Source organism: Salmo salar, chromosome ssa05 (assembly GCF_905237065.1).
Source record: "Salmo salar chromosome ssa05, Ssal_v3.1, whole genome shotgun sequence".
NCBI classification, from domain to species: Eukaryota; Metazoa; Chordata; class Actinopteri; order Salmoniformes; family Salmonidae; genus Salmo; species Salmo salar.
This window is the reverse complement of record NC_059446.1, coordinates 2,865,933-2,885,932: the sequence shown is the minus strand read 5'-3', so window position 1 is coordinate 2,885,932 and position 20,000 is coordinate 2,865,933. Positions and strand designations below refer to the sequence as shown.

At 50.4% G+C, this 20,000-nt stretch overlaps 1 protein-coding gene across 2 annotated transcripts in view; it reads left to right on the top strand.

The window, feature by feature from the left end:
- Nucleotides 1-20,000, top strand: part of LOC106591130 (vascular endothelial growth factor receptor 3) — a 215,335-nt gene that overhangs the window by 149,708 nt on the left and 45,627 nt on the right. The window lies entirely within an intron of this gene.

Sequence of the window (20,000 nt, the reverse complement as noted above, 5' to 3'; positions counted from 1 at the left end):
ACTAGTCCCCTAGAGGAAGGGGTTAAACACACACTAGTCCCCTAGAGGAAGGGGTTAAACACACACTAGTCCCCTCAGAGGAAGGGGTTAAACACACACTAGTCCCCTAGAGGAAGGGGTTAAACACACACTAGTCCCCTAGAGGAAGGGGTTAAACACACACTAGTCCCCTAGAGGAAGGGGTTAAACACACACTAGTCCCCTAGAGGAAGGGGTTAAACACACACTAGTCCCCTCAGAGGAAGGGGTTAAACACACACTAGTCCCCTCAGAGGAAGGGGTTAAACACACACTAGTCCCCTAGAGGAAGGGGTTAAACACACACTAGTCCCCTAGAGGAAGGGGTTAAACACACACTAGTCCCCTCAGAGGAAGGGGTTAAACACACACTAGTCCCCTAGAGGAAGGGGTTAAACACACACTAGTCCCCTAGAGGAAGGGGTTAAACACACACTAGTCCCCTAGAGGAAGGGGTTAAACACACACTAGTCCCCTAGAGGAAGGGGTTAAACACACACTAGTCCCCTAGAGGAAGGGGTTAAACACACACTAGTCCCCTAGAGGAAGGGGTTAAACACACACTAGTCCCCTAGAGGAAGGGGTTAAACACACACTAGTCCCCTAGAGGAAGGGGTTAAACACACACTAGTCCCCTAGAGGAAGGGGTTAAACACACAATAGTCCCCTAGAGGAAGGGTTAAACACACACTAGTCCCCTAGAGGAAGGGGTTAAACACACACTAGTCCCCTAGAGGAAGGGGTTAAACACACACTAGTCCCCTAGAGGAAGGGGTTAAACACACACTAGTCCCCTCAGAGGAAGGGGTTAAACACACACTAGTCCCCTAGAGGAAGGGGTTAAACACACACTAGTCCCCTAGAGGAAGGGGTTAAACACACACTAGTCCCCTAGAGGAAGGGGTTAAACACACACTAGTCCCCTAGAGGAAGGGGTTAAACACACACTAGTCCCCTCAGAGGAAGGGGTTAAACACACACTAGTCCCCTAGAGGAAGGGGTTAAACACACACTAGTCCCCTAGAGGAAGGGGTTAAACACACACTAGTCCCCTAGAGGAAGGGGTTAAACACACACTAGTCCCCTCAGAGGAAGGGGTTAAACACACACTAGTCCCCTAGAGGAAGGGGTTAAACACACACTAGTCCCCTAGAGGAAGGGGTTAAACACACACTAGTCCCCTAGAGGAAGGGGTTAAACACACACTAGTCCCCTAGAGGAAGGGGTTAAACACACACTAGTCCCCTAGAGGAAGGGGTTAAACACACACTAGTCCCCTAGAGGAAGGGGTTAAACACACACTAGTCCCCTAGAGGAAGGGGTTAAACACACACTAGTCCCCTAGAGGAAGGGGTTAAACACACACTAGTCCCCTAGAGGAAGGGGTTAAACACACACTAGTCCCCTAGAGGAAGGGGTTAAACACACACTAGTCCCCTAGAGGAAGGGGTTAAACACACACTAGTCCCCTAGAGGAAGGGGTTAAACACACACTAGTCCCCTAGAGGAAGGGGTTAAACACACACTAGTCCCCTCAGAGGAAGGGGTTAAACACACACTAGTCCCCTCAGAGGAAGGGGTTAAACACACACTAGTCCCCTAGAGGAAGGGGTTAAACACACACTAGTCCCCTCAGAGGAAGGGGTTAAACACACACTAGTCCCCTAGAGGAAGGGGTTAAACACACACTAGTCCCCTAGAGGAAGGGGTTAAACACACACTAGTCCCCTAGAGGAAGGGGTTAAACACACACTAGTCCCCTAGAGGAAGGGGTTAAACACACACTAGTCCCCTAGAGGAAGGGGTTAAACACACACTAGTCCCCTAGAGGAAGGGGTTAAACACACACTAGTCCCCTCAGAGGAAGGGGTTAAACACACACTAGTCCCCTAGAGGAAGGGGTTAAACACACACTAGTCCCCTCAGAGGAAGGGGTTAAACACACACTAGTCCCCTAGAGGAAGGGGTTAAACACACACTAGTCCCCTAGAGGAAGGGGTTAAACACACACTAGTCCCCTAGAGGAAGGGGTTAAACACACACTAGTCCCCTAGAGGAAGGGGTTAAACACACACTAGTCCCCTAGAGGAAGGGGTTAAACACACACTAGTCCCCTAGAGGAAGGGGTTAAACACACACTAGTCCCCTAGAGGAAGGGGTTAAACACACACTAGTCCCCTAGAGGAAGGGGTTAAACACACACTAGTCCCCTAGAGGAAGGGGTTAAACACACACTAGTCCCCTAGAGGAAGGGGTTAAACACACACTAGTCCCCTAGAGGAAGGGGTTAAACACACACTAGTCCCCTAGAGGAAGGGGTTAAACACACACTAGTCCCCTAGAGGAAGGGGTTAAACACACACTAGTCCCCTAGAGGAAGGGGTTAAACACACACTAGTCCCCTCAGAGGAAGGGGTTAAACACACACTAGTCCCCTAGAGGAAGGGGTTAAACACACACTAGTCCCCTAGAGGAAGGGGTTAAACACACACTAGTCCCCTAGAGGAAGGGGTTAAACACACACTAGTCCCCTAGAGGAAGGGGTTAAACACACACTAGTCCCCTAGAGGAAGGGGTTAAACACACACTAGTCCCCTAGAGGAAGGGGTTAAACACACACTAGTCCCCTAGAGGAAGGGGTTAAACACACACTAGTCCCCTAGAGGAAGGGGTTAAACACACACTAGTCCCCTAGAGGAAGGGGTTAAACACACACTAGTCCCCTAGAGGAAGGGGTTAAACACACACTAGTCCCCTAGAGGAAGGGGTTAAACACACACTAGTCCCCTAGAGGAAGGGGTTAAACACACACTAGTCCCCTAGAGGAAGGGGTTAAACACACACTAGTCCCCTAGAGGAAGGGGTTAAACACACACTAGTCCCCTAGAGGAAGGGGTTAAACACACACTAGTCCCCTAGAGGAAGGGGTTAAACACACACTAGTCCCCTAGAGGAAGGGGTTAAACACACACTAGTCCCCTAGAGGAAGGGGTTAAACACACACTAGTCCCCTAGAGGAAGGGGTTAAACACACACTAGTCCCCTAGAGGAAGGGGTTAAACACACACTAGTCCCCTAGAGGAAGGGGTTAAACACACACTAGTCCCCTAGAGGAAGGGGTTAAACACACACTAGTCCCCTAGAGGAAGGGGTTAAACACACACTAGTCCCCTAGAGGAAGGGGTTAAACACACACTAGTCCCCTAGAGGAAGGGGTTAAACACACACTAGTCCCCTAGAGGAAGGGGTTAAACACACACTAGTCCCCTAGAGGAAGGGGTTAAACACACACTAGTCCCCTAGAGGAAGGGGTTAAACACACACTAGTCCCCTAGAGGAAGGGGTTAAACACACACTAGTCCCCTAGAGGAAGGGGTTAAACACACACTAGTCCCCTAGAGGAAGGGGTTAAACACACACTAGTCCCCTAGAGGAAGGGGTTAAACACACACTAGTCCCCTAGAGGAAGGGGTTAAACACACACTAGTCCCCTAGAGGAAGGGGTTAAACACACACTAGTCCCCTAGAGGAAGGGGTTAAACACACACTAGTCCCCTAGAGGAAGGGGTTAAACACACACTAGTCCCCTAGAGGAAGGGGTTAAACACACACTAGTCCCCTAGAGGAAGGGGTTAAACACACACTAGTCCCCTAGAGGAAGGGGTTAAACACACACTAGTCCCCTAGAGGAAGGGGTTAAACACACACTAGTCCCCTCAGAGGAAGGGGTTAAACACACACTAGTCCCCTAGAGGAAGGGGTTAAACACACACTAGTCCCCTAGAGGAAGGGGTTAAACACACACTAGTCCCCTAGAGGAAGGGGTTAAACACACACTAGTCCCCTAGAGGAAGGGGTTAAACACACACTAGTCCCCTAGAGGAAGGGGTTAAACACACACTAGTCCCCTCAGAGGAAGGGGTTAAACACACACTAGTCCCCTAGAGGAAGGGGTTAAACACACACTAGTCCCCTAGAGGAAGGGGTTAAACACACACTAGTCCCCTAGAGGAAGGGGTTAAACACACACTAGTCCCCTCAGAGGAAGGGGTTAAACACACACTAGTCCCCTAGAGGAAGGGGTTAAACACACACTAGTCCCCTAGAGGAAGGGGTTAAACACACACTAGTCCCCTAGAGGAAGGGGTTAAACACACACTAGTCCCCTAGAGGAAGGGGTTAAACACACACTAGTCCCCTAGAGGAAGGGGTTAAACACACACTAGTCCCCTAGAGGAAGGGGTTAAACACACACTAGTCCCCTAGAGGAAGGGGTTAAACACACACTAGTCCCCTAGAGGAAGGGGTTAAACACACACTAGTCCCCTAGAGGAAGGGGTTAAACACACACTAGTCCCCTAGAGGAAGGGGTTAAACACACACTAGTCCCCTAGAGGAAGGGGTTAAACACACACTAGTCCCCTAGAGGAAGGGGTTAAACACACACTAGTCCCCTAGAGGAAGGGGTTAAACACACACTAGTCCCCTAGAGGAAGGGGTTAAACACACACTAGTCCCCTAGAGGAAGGGGTTAAACACACACTAGTCCCCTAGAGGAAGGGGTTAAACACACACTAGTCCCCTAGAGGAAGGGGTTAAACACACACTAGTCCCCTAGAGGAAGGGGTTAAACACACACTAGTCCCCTAGAGGAAGGGGTTAAACACACACTAGTCCCCTCAGAGGAAGGGGTTAAACACACACTAGTCCCCTAGAGGAAGGGGTTAAACACACACTAGTCCCCTAGAGGAAGGGGTTAAACACACACTAGTCCCCTAGAGGAAGGGGTTAAACACACACTAGTCCCCTAGAGGAAGGGGTTAAACACACACTAGTCCCCTAGAGGAAGGGGTTAAACACACACTAGTCCCCTAGAGGAAGGGGTTAAACACACACTAGTCCCCTAGAGGAAGGGGTTAAACACACACTAGTCCCCTAGAGGAAGGGGTTAAACACACACTAGTCCCCTAGAGGAAGGGGTTAAACACACACTAGTCCCCTAGAGGAAGGGGTTAAACACACACTAGTCCCCTAGAGGAAGGGGTTAAACACACACTAGTCCCCTAGAGGAAGGGGTTAAACACACACTAGTCCCCTAGAGGAAGGGGTTAAACACACACTAGTCCCCTAGAGGAAGGGGTTAAACACACACTAGTCCCCTAGAGGAAGGGGTTAAACACACACTAGTCCCCTAGAGGAAGGGGTTAAACACACACTAGTCCCCTAGAGGAAGGGGTTAAACACACACTAGTCCCCTAGAGGAAGGGGTTAAACACACACTAGTCCCCTAGAGGAAGGGGTTAAACACACACTAGTCCCCTAGAGGAAGGGGTTAAACACACACTAGTCCCCTAGAGGAAGGGGTTAAACACACACTAGTCCCCTAGAGGAAGGGGTTAAACACACACTAGTCCCCTAGAGGAAGGGGTTAAACACACACTAGTCCCCTCAGAGGAAGGGGTTAAACACACACTAGTCCCCTAGAGGAAGGGGTTAAACACACACTAGTCCCCTAGAGGAAGGGGTTAAACACACACTAGTCCCCTAGAGGAAGGGGTTAAACACACACTAGTCCCCTAGAGGAAGGGGTTAAACACACACTAGTCCCCTAGAGGAAGGGGTTAAACACACACTAGTCCCCTAGAGGAAGGGGTTAAACACACACTAGTCCCCTAGAGGAAGGGGTTAAACACACACTAGTCCCCTAGAGGAAGGGGTTAAACACACACTAGTCCCCTAGAGGAAGGGGTTAAACACACACTAGTCCCCTAGAGGAAGGGGTTAAACACACACTAGTCCCCCCAGAGGAAGGGGTTAAACACACACTAGTCCCCTAGAGGAAGGGGTTAAACACACACTAGTCCCCTAGAGGAAGGGGTTAAACACACACTAGTCCCCTAGAGGAAGGGGTTAAACACACACTAGTCCCCTAGAGGAAGGGGTTAAACACACACTAGTCCCCTAGAGGAAGGGGTTAAACACACACTAGTCCCCTAGAGGAAGGGGTTAAACACACACTAGTCCCCTAGAGGAAGGGGTTAAACACACACTAGTCCCCTAGAGGAAGGGGTTAAACACACACTAGTCCCCTAGAGGAAGGGGTTAAACACACACTAGTCCCCTAGAGGAAGGGGTTAAACACACACTAGTCCCCTAGAGGAAGGGGTTAAACACACACTAGTCCCCTAGAGGAAGGGGTTAAACACACACTAGTCCCCTAGAGGAAGGGGTTAAACACACACTAGTCCCCTAGAGGAAGGGGTTAAACACACACTAGTCCCCTAGAGGAAGGGGTTAAACACACACTAGTCCCCTAGAGGAAGGGGTTAAACACACACTAGTCCCCTAGAGGAAGGGGTTAAACACACACTAGTCCCCTAGAGGAAGGGGTTAAACACACACTAGTCCCCTAGAGGAAGGGGTTAAACACACACTAGTCCCCTAGAGGAAGGGGTTAAACACACACTAGTCCCCTAGAGGAAGGGGTTAAACACACACTAGTCCCCTAGAGGAAGGGGTTAAACACACACTAGTCCCCTAGAGGAAGGGGTTAAACACACACTAGTCCCCTAGAGGAAGGGGTTAAACACACACTAGTCCCCTAGAGGAAGGGGTTAAACACACACTAGTCCCCTAGAGGAAGGGGTTAAACACACACTAGTCCCCTAGAGGAAGGGGTTAAACACACACTAGTCCCCTAGAGGAAGGGGTTAAACACACACTAGTCCCCCAGAGGAAGGGGTTAAACACACACTAGTCCCCTAGAGGAAGGGGTTAAACACACACTAGTCCCCTAGAGGAAGGGGTTAAACACACACTAGTCCCCTAGAGGAAGGGGTTAAACACACACTAGTCCCCTAGAGGAAGGGGTTAAACACACACTAGTCCCCTAGAGGAAGGGGTTAAACACACACTAGTCCCCTAGAGGAAGGGGTTAAACACACACTAGTCCCCTAGAGGAAGGGGTTAAACACACACTAGTCCCCTAGAGGAAGGGGTTAAACACACACTAGTCCCCTAGAGGAAGGGGTTAAACACACACTAGTCCCCTAGAGGAAGGGGTTAAACACACACTAGTCCCCTAGAGGAAGGGGTTAAACACACACTAGTCCCCTAGAGGAAGGGGTTAAACACACACTAGTCCCCTAGAGGAAGGGGTTAAACACACACTAGTCCCCTAGAGGAAGGGGTTAAACACACACTAGTCCCCTAGAGGAAGGGGTTAAACACACACTAGTCCCCTAGAGGAAGGGGTTAAACACACACTAGTCCCCTAGAGGAAGGGGTTAAACACACACTAGTCCCCTAGAGGAAGGGGTTAAACACACACTAGTCCCCTAGAGGAAGGGGTTAAACACACACTAGTCCCCTAGAGGAAGGGGTTAAACACACACTAGTCCCCTAGAGGAAGGGGTTAAACACACACTAGTCCCCTAGAGGAAGGGGTTAAACACACACTAGTCCCCTAGAGGAAGGGGTTAAACACACACTAGTCCCCTAGAGGAAGGGGTTAAACACACACTAGTCCCCTAGAGGAAGGGGTTAAACACACACTAGTCCCCCTAGAGGAAGGGGTTAAACACACACTAGTCCCCTAGAGGAAGGGGTTAAACACACACTAGTCCCCTAGAGGAAGGGGTTAAACACACACTAGTCCCCTAGAGGAAGGGGTTAAACACACACTAGTCCCCTAGAGGAAGGGGTTAAACACACACTAGTCCCCTAGAGGAAGGGGTTAAACACACACTAGTCCCCTAGAGGAAGGGGTTAAACACACACTAGTCCCCTAGAGGAAGGGGTTAAACACACACTAGTCCCCTAGAGGAAGGGGTTAAACACACACTAGTCCCCTAGAGGAAGGGGTTAAACACACACTAGTCCCCTAGAGGAAGGGGTTAAACACACACTAGTCCCCTAGAGGAAGGGGTTAAACACACACTAGTCCCCTAGAGGAAGGGGTTAAACACACACTAGTCCCCTAGAGGAAGGGGTTAAACACACACTAGTCCCCTAGAGGAAGGGGTTAAACACACACTAGTCCCCTCAGAGGAAGGGGTTAAACACACACTAGTCCCCTAGAGGAAGGGGTTAAACACACACTAGTCCCCTAGAGGAAGGGGTTAAACACACACTAGTCCCCTAGAGGAAGGGGTTAAACACACACTAGTCCCCTAGAGGAAGGGGTTAAACACACACTAGTCCCCTAGAGGAAGGGGTTAAACACACACTAGTCCCCTCAGAGGAAGGGGTTAAACACACACTAGTCCCCTAGAGGAAGGGGTTAAACACACACTAGTCCCCTAGAGGAAGGGGTTAAACACACACTAGTCCCCTAGAGGAAGGGGTTAAACACACACTAGTCCCCTAGAGGAAGGGGTTAAACACACACTAGTCCCCTCAGAGGAAGGGGTTAAACACACACTAGTCCCCTAGAGGAAGGGGTTAAACACACACTAGTCCCCTAGAGGAAGGGGTTAAACACACACTAGTCCCCTAGAGGAAGGGGTTAAACACACACTAGTCCCCTAGAGGAAGGGGTTAAACACACACTAGTCCCCTAGAGGAAGGGGTTAAACACACACTAGTCCCCTAGAGGAAGGGGTTAAACACACACTAGTCCCCTAGAGGAAGGGGTTAAACACACACTAGTCCCCTAGAGGAAGGGGTTAAACACACACTAGTCCCCTAGAGGAAGGGGTTAAACACACACTAGTCCCCTAGAGGAAGGGGTTAAACACACACTAGTCCCCTAGAGGAAGGGGTTAAACACACACTAGTCCCCTAGAGGAAGGGGTTAAACACACACTAGTCCCCTAGAGGAAGGGGTTAAACACACACTAGTCCCCCCAGAGGAAGGGGTTAAACACACACTAGTCCCCTAGAGGAAGGGGTTAAACACACACTAGTCCCCTAGAGGAAGGGGTTAAACACACACTAGTCCCCTAGAGGAAGGGGTTAAACACACACTAGTCCCCTCAGAGGAAGGGGTTAAACACACACTAGTCCCCTAGAGGAAGGGGTTAAACACACACTAGTCCCCTAGAGGAAGGGGTTAAACACACACTAGTCCCCTCAGAGGAAGGGGTTAAACACACACTAGTCCCCTAGAGGAAGGGGTTAAACACACACTAGTCCCCTAGAGGAAGGGGTTAAACACACACTAGTCCCCTCAGAGGAAGGGGTTAAACACACACTAGTCCCCTAGAGGAAGGGGTTAAACACACACTAGTCCCCTAGAGGAAGGGGTTAAACACACACTAGTCCCCTAGAGGAAGGGGTTAAACACACACTAGTCCCCTAGAGGAAGGGGTTAAACACACACTAGTCCCCTAGAGGAAGGGGTTAAACACACACTAGTCCCCTAGAGGAAGGGGTTAAACACACACTAGTCCCCCTAGAGGAAGGGGTTAAACACACACTAGTCCCCTAGAGGAAGGGGTTAAACACACACTAGTCCCCTAGAGGAAGGGGTTAAACACACACTAGTCCCCTCAGAGGAAGGGGTTAAACACACACTAGTCCCCTAGAGGAAGGGGTTAAACACACACTAGTCCCCTAGAGGAAGGGGTTAAACACACACTAGTCCCCTAGAGGAAGGGGTTAAACACACACTAGTCCCCTCAGAGGAAGGGGTTAAACACACACTAGTCCCCTAGAGGAAGGGGTTAAACACACACTAGTCCCCTAGAGGAAGGGGTTAAACACACACTAGTCCCCTAGAGGAAGGGGTTAAACACACACTAGTCCCCTAGAGGAAGGGGTTAAACACACACTAGTCCCCTAGAGGAAGGGGTTAAACACACACTAGTCCCCTAGAGGAAGGGGTTAAACACACACTAGTCCCCTAGAGGAAGGGGTTAAACACACACTAGTCCCCTAGAGGAAGGGGTTAAACACACACTAGTCCCCTAGAGGAAGGGGTTAAACACACACTAGTCCCCTAGAGGAAGGGGTTAAACACACACTAGTCCCCTAGAGGAAGGGGTTAAACACACACTAGTCCCCTAGAGGAAGGGGTTAAACACACACTAGTCCCCTAGAGGAAGGGGTTAAACACACACTAGTCCCCTAGAGGAAGGGGTTAAACACACACTAGTCCCCTAGAGGAAGGGGTTAAACACACACTAGTCCCCTAGAGGAAGGGGTTAAACACACACTAGTCCCCTAGAGGAAGGGGTTAAACACACACTAGTCCCCTAGAGGAAGGGGTTAAACACACACTAGTCCCCTAGAGGAAGGGGTTAAACACACACTAGTCCCCTAGAGGAAGGGGTTAAACACACACTAGTCCCCTAGAGGAAGGGGTTAAACACACACTAGTCCCCTAGAGGAAGGGGTTAAACACACACTAGTCCCCTAGAGGAAGGGGTTAAACACACACTAGTCCCCTAGAGGAAGGGGTTAAACACACACTAGTCCCCTAGAGGAAGGGGTTAAACACACACTAGTCCCCTAGAGGAAGGGGTTAAACACACACTAGTCCCCTAGAGGAAGGGGTTAAACACACACTAGTCCCCTAGAGGAAGGGGTTAAACACACACTAGTCCCCTAGAGGAAGGGGTTAAACACACACTAGTCCCCTAGAGGAAGGGGTTAAACACACACTAGTCCCCTAGAGGAAGGGGTTAAACACACACTAGTCCCCTAGAGGAAGGGGTTAAACACACACTAGTCCCCTAGAGGAAGGGGTTAAACACACACTAGTCCCCTAGAGGAAGGGGTTAAACACACACTAGTCCCCTAGAGGAAGGGGTTAAACACACACTAGTCCCCTAGAGGAAGGGGTTAAACACACACTAGTCCCCTAGAGGAAGGGGTTAAACACACACTAGTCCCCTAGAGGAAGGGGTTAAACACACACTAGTCCCCTAGAGGAAGGGGTTAAACACACACTAGTCCCCTAGAGGAAGGGGTTAAACACACACTAGTCCCCTAGAGGAAGGGGTTAAACACACACTAGTCCCCTAGAGGAAGGGGTTAAACACACACTAGTCCCCTAGAGGAAGGGGTTAAACACACACTAGTCCCCTAGAGGAAGGGGTTAAACACACACTAGTCCCCTAGAGGAAGGGGTTAAACACACACTAGTCCCCTAGAGGAAGGGGTTAAACACACACTAGTCCCCTAGAGGAAGGGGTTAAACACACACTAGTCCCCTAGAGGAAGGGGTTAAACACACACTAGTCCCCTAGAGGAAGGGGTTAAACACACACTAGTCCCCTAGAGGAAGGGGTTAAACACACACTAGTCCCCTAGAGGAAGGGGTTAAACACACACTAGTCCCCTAGAGGAAGGGGTTAAACACACACTAGTCCCCCTAGAGGAAGGGGTTAAACACACACTAGTCCCCTAGAGGAAGGGGTTAAACACACACTAGTCCCCTAGAGGAAGGGGTTAAACACACACTAGTCCCCTAGAGGAAGGGGTTAAACACACACTAGTCCCCTAGAGGAAGGGGTTAAACACACACTAGTCCCCTAGAGGAAGGGGTTAAACACACACTAGTCCCCTAGAGGAAGGGGTTAAACACACACTAGTCCCCTAGAGGAAGGGGTTAAACACACACTAGTCCCCTAGAGGAAGGGGTTAAACACACACTAGTCCCCTAGAGGAAGGGGTTAAACACACACTAGTCCCCTAGAGGAAGGGGTTAAACACACACTAGTCCCCTCAGAGGAAGGGGTTAAACACACACTAGTCCCCTAGAGGAAGGGGTTAAACACACACTAGTCCCCTAGAGGAAGGGGTTAAACACACACTAGTCCCCTAGAGGAAGGGGTTAAACACACACTAGTCCCCTAGAGGAAGGGGTTAAACACACACTAGTCCCCTAGAGGAAGGGGTTAAACACACACTAGTCCCCTAGAGGAAGGGGTTAAACACACACTAGTCCCCTAGAGGAAGGGGTTAAACACACACTAGTCCCCTAGAGGAAGGGGTTAAACACACACTAGTCCCCTAGAGGAAGGGGTTAAACACACACTAGTCCCCTAGAGGAAGGGGTTAAACACACACTAGTCCCCTAGAGGAAGGGGTTAAACACACACTAGTCCCCTAGAGGAAGGGGTTAAACACACACTAGTCCCCTAGAGGAAGGGGTTAAACACACACTAGTCCCCTAGAGGAAGGGGTTAAACACACACTAGTCCCCTAGAGGAAGGGGTTAAACACACACTAGTCCCCTAGAGGAAGGGGTTAAACACACACTAGTCCCCTAGAGGAAGGGGTTAAACACACACTAGTCCCCTAGAGGAAGGGGTTAAACACACACTAGTCCCCTAGAGGAAGGGGTTAAACACACACTAGTCCCCTAGAGGAAGGGGTTAAACACACACTAGTCCCCTAGAGGAAGGGGTTAAACACACACTAGTCCCCTAGAGGAAGGGGTTAAACACACACTAGTCCCCTAGAGGAAGGGGTTAAACACACACTAGTCCCCTAGAGGAAGGGGTTAAACACACACTAGTCCCCTAGAGGAAGGGGTTAAACACACACTAGTCCCCTAGAGGAAGGGGTTAAACACACACTAGTCCCCTAGAGGAAGGGGTTAAACACACACTAGTCCCCTAGAGGAAGGGGTTAAACACACACTAGTCCCCTAGAGGAAGGGGTTAAACACACACTAGTCCCCTAGAGGAAGGGGTTAAACACACACTAGTCCCCTAGAGGAAGGGGTTAAACACACACTAGTCCCCTAGAGGAAGGGGTTAAACACACACTAGTCCCCTAGAGGAAGGGGTTAAACACACACTAGTCCCCTAGAGGAAGGGGTTAAACACACACTAGTCCCCTAGAGGAAGGGGTTAAACACACACTAGTCCCCTAGAGGAAGGGGTTAAACACACACTAGTCCCCTAGAGGAAGGGGTTAAACACACACTAGTCCCCTCAGAGGAAGGGGTTAAACACACACTAGTCCCCTCAGAGGAAGGGGTTAAACACACACTAGTCCCCTAGAGGAAGGGGTTAAACACACACTAGTCCCCTAGAGGAAGGGGTTAAACACACACTAGTCCCCTAGAGGAAGGGGTTAAACACACACTAGTCCCCTAGAGGAAGGGGTTAAACACACACTAGTCCCCTCAGAGGAAGGGGTTAAACACACACTAGTCCCCTCAGAGGAAGGGGTTAAACACACACTAGTCCCCTAGAGGAAGGGGTTAAACACACACTAGTCCCCTAGAGGAAGGGGTTAAACACACACTAGTCCCCTAGAGGAAGGGGTTAAACACACACTAGTCCCCTAGAGGAAGGGGTTAAACACACACTAGTCCCCTAGAGGAAGGGGTTAAACACACACTAGTCCCCTCAGAGGAAGGGGTTAAACACACACTAGTCCCCTAGAGGAAGGGGTTAAACACACACTAGTCCCCTAGAGGAAGGGGTTAAACACACACTAGTCCCCTAGAGGAAGGGGTTAAACACACACTAGTCCCCTCAGAGGAAGGGGTTAAACACACACTAGTCCCCTAGAGGAAGGGGTTAAACACACACTAGTCCCCTAGAGGAAGGGGTTAAACACACACTAGTCCCCAAGAGGAAGGGGTTAAACACACACTAGTCCCCTAGAGGAAGGGGTTAAACACACACTAGTCCCCTAGAGGAAGGGGTTAAACACACACTAGTCCCCTAGAGGAAGGGGTTAAACACACACTAGTCCCCTAGAGGAAGGGGTTAAACACACACTAGTCCCCTAGAGGAAGGGGTTAAACACACACTAGTCCCCTAGAGGAAGGGGTTAAACACACACTAGTCCCCTAGAGGAAGGGGTTAAACACACACTAGTCCCCTAGAGGAAGGGGTTAAACACACACTAGTCCCCTAGAGGAAGGGGTTAAACACACACTAGTCCACTAGAGGAAGGGGTTAAACACACACTAGTCCCCTCAGAGGAAGGGGTTAAACACACACTAGTCCCCTCAGAGGAAGGGGTTAAACACACACTAGTCCCCTAGAGGAAGGGGTTAAACACACACTAGTCCCCTAGAGGAAGGGGTTAAACACACACTAGTCCCCTAGAGGAAGGGGTTAAACACACACTAGTCCCCTCAGAGGAAGGGGTTAAACACACACTAGTCCCCTAGAGGAAGGGGTTAAACACACACTAGTCCCCTAGAGGAAGGGGTTAAACACACACTAGTCCCCTAGAGGAAGGGGTTAAACACACACTAGTCCCCTAGAGGAAGGGGTTAAACACACACTAGTCCCCTAGAGGAAGGGGTTAAACACACACTAGTCCCCTAGAGGAAGGGGTTAAACACACACTAGTCCCCTAGAGGAAAGGGTTAAACACACACTAGTCCCCTAGAGGAAGGGGTTAAACACACACTAGTCCCCTCAGAGGAAGGGGTTAAACACACACTAGTCCCCTAGAGGAAGGGGTTAAACACACACTGTCCCCTCAGAGGAAGGGGTTAAACACACACTAGTCCCCTAGAGGAAGGGGTTAAACACACACTAGTCCCCTAGAGGAAGGGGTTAAACACACACTAGTCCCCTCAGAGGAAGGGGTTAAACACACACTAGTCCCCTAGAGGAAGGGGTTAAACACACACTAGTCCCCGAGAGGAAGGGGTTAAACACACACTAGTCCCCTAGAGGAAGGGGTTAAACACACACTAGTCCCCTAGAGGAAGGGGTTAAACACACACTAGTCCCCTAGAGGAAGGGGTTAAACACACACTAGTCCCCTCAGAGGAAGGGGTTAAACACACACTAGTCCCCTAGAGGAAGGGGTTAAACACACACTAGTCCCCTCAGAGGAAGGGGTTAAACACACACTAGTCCCCTAGAGGAAGGGGTTAAACACACACTAGTCCCCTAGAGGAAGGGGTTAAACACACACTAGTCCCCTAGAGGAAGGGGTTAAACACACACTAGTCCCCTAGAGGAAGGGGTTAAACACACACTAGTCCCCTAGAGGAAGGGGTTAAACATACACTAGTCCCCTCAGAGGAAGGGGTTAAACACACACTAGTCCCCTAGAGGAAGGGGTTAAACACACACTAGTCCTCTAGAGGAAGGGGTTAAACACACACTAGTCCCCTCAGAGGAAGGGGTTAAACACACACTAGTCCCCTAGAGGAAGGGGTTAAACACACACTAGTCCCCTAGAGGAAGGGGTTAAACACACACTAGTCCCCTAGAGGAAGGGGTTAAACACACACTAGTCCCCTCAGAGGAAGGGGTTAAACACACACTAGTCCCCTAGAGGAAGGGGTTAAACACACACTAGTCCCCTAGAGGAAGGGGTTAAACACACACTAGTCCCCTAGAGGAAGGGGTTAAACACACACTAGTCCCCTAGAGGAAGGGGTTAAACACACACTAGTCCCCTCAGAGGAAGGGGTTAAACACACACTAGTCCCCTAGAGGAAGGGGTTAAACACACACTAGTCCCCTAGAGGAAGGGGTTAAACACACACTAGTCCCCTAGAGGAAGGGGTTAAACACACACTAGTCCCCTAGAGGAAGGGGTTAAACACACACTAGTCCCCTAGAGGAAGGGGTTAAACACACACACTAGTCCCCTAGAGGAAGGGGTTAAACACACACTAGTCCCCTAGAGGAAGGAGTTAAACACACACTAGTCCCCTCAGAGGAAGGGGTTAAACACACACTAGTCCCCTAGAGGAAGGGGTTAAACACACACTAGTCCCCTAGAGGAAGGGGTTAAACACACACTAGTCCCCTAGAGGAAGGGGTTAAACACACACTAGTCCCCTCAGAGGAAGGGGTTAAACACACACTAGTCCCCTAGAGGAAGGGGTTAAACACACACTAGTCCCCTAGAGGAAGGGGTTAAACACACACTAGTCCCCTAGAGGAAGGGGTTAAACACACACTAGTCCCCTAGAGGAAGGGGTTAAACACACACTAGTCCCCTAGAGGAAGGGGTTAAACACACACTAGTCCCCTAGAGGAAGGGGTTAAACACACACTAGTCCCCTCAGAGGAAGGGGTTAAACACACACTAGTCCCCTAGAGGAAGGGGTTAAACACACACTAGTCCTGGAAATGATTGATTGAAGAAGGATGGAGAAGCTGTCTTCATTAAAGTATGGGGATTCTAGTGGGGGGATTTAGGTAGGATGGAGAAGCTGTCTTCATTATAGTATGGGGATTCTAGTGGGGGGATATAGGTAGGATGGAGAAGCTGTCTTCATTAAAGTATGGGGATTCTAGTGGGGGGATATAGGTAGGATGGAGAAGCTGTCTTCATTAAAGTATGGGGATTCTAGTGGGGGATATAGGTAGGATGGAGAAGCTGTCTTCATTATAGTATGGGGATTCTAGTGGGGGGATATAGGTAGGATGGAGAAGCTGTCTTCATTAAAGTATGGGGATTCTAGTGGGGCGATATAGGTAGGATGGAGAAGCTGTCTTCATTAAAGTATGGGGATTCTAGTGGGGCGATATAGGTAGGATGGAGAAGCTGTCTTCATTATAGTATGGGGATTCTAGTGGGGCGATATAGGTAGGATGGAGAAGCTGTCTTCATTATAGTATGGGGATTCTAGTGGGGGGATATAGGTAGGATGGAGAAGATTTTTCTCTGTTGAGATAATTTCATTTTTGAACTTCTTGCCAAATGCAAAATGTTCCTGTTTTGATTAATTTAATAGAGTGAGTTAGGTCTGCTCTATACCAAATTAGCATATCCATTAGCATACCCCCTGAGTCCCTTCCCTGTTTCAAACCTGGTAGTTTAGTGGATGGGACTACCAGCTCTCTGTAACCTAGAGGACAACCAGTGGGTCCATCTCCTCTATACCACCTGGTAGTGTGGTGGATGGGACTACCAGCTCTCTGTAACCTAGAGGACAACCAGTGGGTCCATCTCCTCTATACCACCTGGTAGTGTGGTGGATGGGACTACCAGCTCTCTGTAACCTAGAGGGCAACCAGTGGGTCCATCTCCTCTATACCACCTGGTAGTGTGGTGGATGGGACTACCAGCTCTCTGTAACCTAGAGGACAACCAGTGGGTCCATCTCCTCTATACCACCCACCTGGTAGTGTGGTGGATGGGACTACCAGCTCTCTGTAACCTAGAGGACAACCAGTGGGTCCATCTCCTCTATACCACCCACCTGGTAGTGTGGTGGATGGGACTACCAGCTCTCTGTAACCTAGAGGGCAACCAGTGGGTCCATCTCCTCTACACCACCTGGTAGTGTGGTAGATGGGACTACCAGCTCTCTGTAACCTAGAGGACAACCTTTGGGTCCATCTCCTCTATACCACCTGGTAGTGTGGTGGATGGGACTACCAGCTCTCTGTAACCTAGAGGACAACCAGTGGGTCCGTCTCCTCTATACCACCCACCTGGTAGTGTGGTGGATGGGACTACCAGCTCTCTGTAACCTAGAGGACAACCAGTGGGTCCGTCTCCTCTATACCACCCACCTGGTAGTGCGGTGGATGGGACTACCAGCTCTCTGTAACCTAGAGGACAACCAGTGGGTCCATCTCCTCTATACCACCTGGTAGTGTGGTGGATGGGACTACCAGCTCTCTGTAACCTAGAGGGCAACCAGTGGGTCCATCTCCTCTATACCACCTGGTAGTGTGGTAGATGGGACTACCAGCTCTCTGTAACCTGGAGGTCAACCAGTGGGTCCATCTCCTCTATACCACCTGGTAGTGTGGTGGATGGGACTACCAGCTCTCTGTAACCTAGAGGGCAACCAGTGGGTCCGTCTCCTCTAAACCACCCACCTGGTAGTGTGGTGGATGGGACTACCAGCTCTCTGTAACCTGGAGGACACCCAGTGGGTCCATCTCCTCTATACCACCCACCTGGTAGTGTGGTGGATGGGACCACCAGCTCTCTGTAACCTAGAGGACAACCAGTGGGTCCGTCTCCTCTAAACCACCTGGTAGTGTGGTGGATGGGACTACCAGCTCTCTGTAACCCAGAGGGCAACCAGTAGGTCCGTCTCCTCTATACCACCCACCTGGTAGTGTGGTGGATGGGGCTACCAGCTCTCTGTAACCTAGAGGACAACCAGTGGGTCCATCTCCTCTATACCACCTGGTAGTTTGGTGGATGGGACTACCAGCTCTCTGTAACCTAGAGGGCAACCAGTGGGTCCATCTCCTCTGTACCATGTTTCTTGTAGGATGGCAATATCTGTATTTCTGATTTATTTGGTGAAGTCCAGGTTCCTTCTCTTTGGTCCAAAGGCAGATGACCTCAGGCCTTGGATATTCCAGGATGAGATAGTGAAGGTTTTGTGTTCCATAAAGTGTCTAATGTTGTTAGTCGTGTGGTTTGGCCTCAGACCAGTAAGTGTGAGCAGAGCCTGCTGAGCATCTGGTACATGCCATTTGGTTTGGGCTGGTCTCTCTCTCTCTCTCTCTCTCTCTCTCTCATATCTCCCCGTCTCTCTCTCTCTCTCTCTCTGCTCCCAACACACTCTCTCTCTCTCTCTCTCTCTCTCTCTCTGCCATTGGTGTCACGGCCGTCATAGTGATTGGGACCAAAACGCAGCGGGAATGTGAATGCTCATCTTCTTTAATGAAGGAAAATGTAAACACTTAACAAAACAACAAACAGCGATGAGAAACAGTCCTGTCAGGTGCAACAAACACTAAACAGGAAACAACTACCCACAAATCCCATAGAAAAAACACCCCGACTAAATAGGACCTTCAATTAGAGGCAACGAGGAACAGCTGCCTCCAATTGAAGGTCAAAACACTAAACTAAACATAGAAATAGAAAAAATAGAAAATAGAACATAGAAATACAAAACATAGAACACTACCCCAAAAAAAAACCTGACAACACAAAACAAACACAACCTCCGCCACGTCCTGACCAAACTACCATAACAAATAACCCCTTATACTGGTCAGGACGTGACAATTGGTTTGGGCTAGTGTAAGAGTTGGGGTTGGGCCAGTTTGCCTGCTCACTACCTGGGCGTATGTGTGACTTCCATGTTGAAGCCCTCTTTGTGGGAGTGGGGGGGGCAATGAGGGGCATAGGCCTGATCTGAGGGGGCCTAAATGGGGTGTGGGTATTGATTGATTGGTTGGGGTGTGGATGTGGCTGGTGGTGTTGTGGTCTGGATGTCGGTCCTCTCGGCGTGGGTCGTCTATGTGCAGGTACGGGAGGGGTCCCGCTGGTCTGGGCGTCTATTGACCTGTTGCTACTGTGTGAGGTGTCAGGGCTTCCTGTAGGTCTGGTGGGGGGGGGGTCCCGCAGGTCTGGTGGTGGGGGGGGGGTCCCGCAGGTCTGGTGGGGGGGGGGTCCCGCAGGTCTGGTGGTGGGGGGGGGGTCCCGCAGGTCTGGTGGGGGGGGGGGTCCCGCAGGTCTGGTGGGGGGGGGTCCCGCAGGTCTGGTGGGGGGGGGTCCTGTAGGTCTGGTGGGGGGGGTCCTGTAGGTCTGGTTAGAGTGTCATGCTGGTTGATCTGTTGCTACTGTGTGAGGTGTCAGGGCTTCGGTTGAGGGCGATGTCCTTTAGAGTCCGGGGGTGAAGGTGGGCTCTGCTGCCTTGTAGAGGTGGTCATAAAGGCTGGTCCAGGGTGGAGTGGTGGGCCAGCTAGACATTTGGTTTTGAGGCACAGTCACAGGAAATAGTTGTGTTTACCCGCTGTATGGTGGCAGGGTGGAGATAACCACTTGTGCGTTTGGGAAAGTAGAAGAAGCTTTTACAATCACTCCCTTCAGTGCTGTGGCCACCCTTTCCTGCTGGGCTCTCAGGTCATTGGTTCCTGTGTGTATTATTATGTGGCTGGGTGAACCTAGTTGGTCCTCAGACAGAAGGTCTAGGGGGGCTGGGGGACCCTAGTTGTTCCTCAGACAGAAGGTCTAGGGCGCTGGGTGAACCTAGTTGGTCCTCAGACAGAAGGTCTAGGGCGCGCTGGGTGAACCTAGTTGGTCCTCAGACAGAAGGTCTAGGGTGGGCTGGGGGACCCTAGTTGGTCCTCAGACAGAAGGTCTAGGGTGCGCTGGGTGAACCTAGTTGGTCC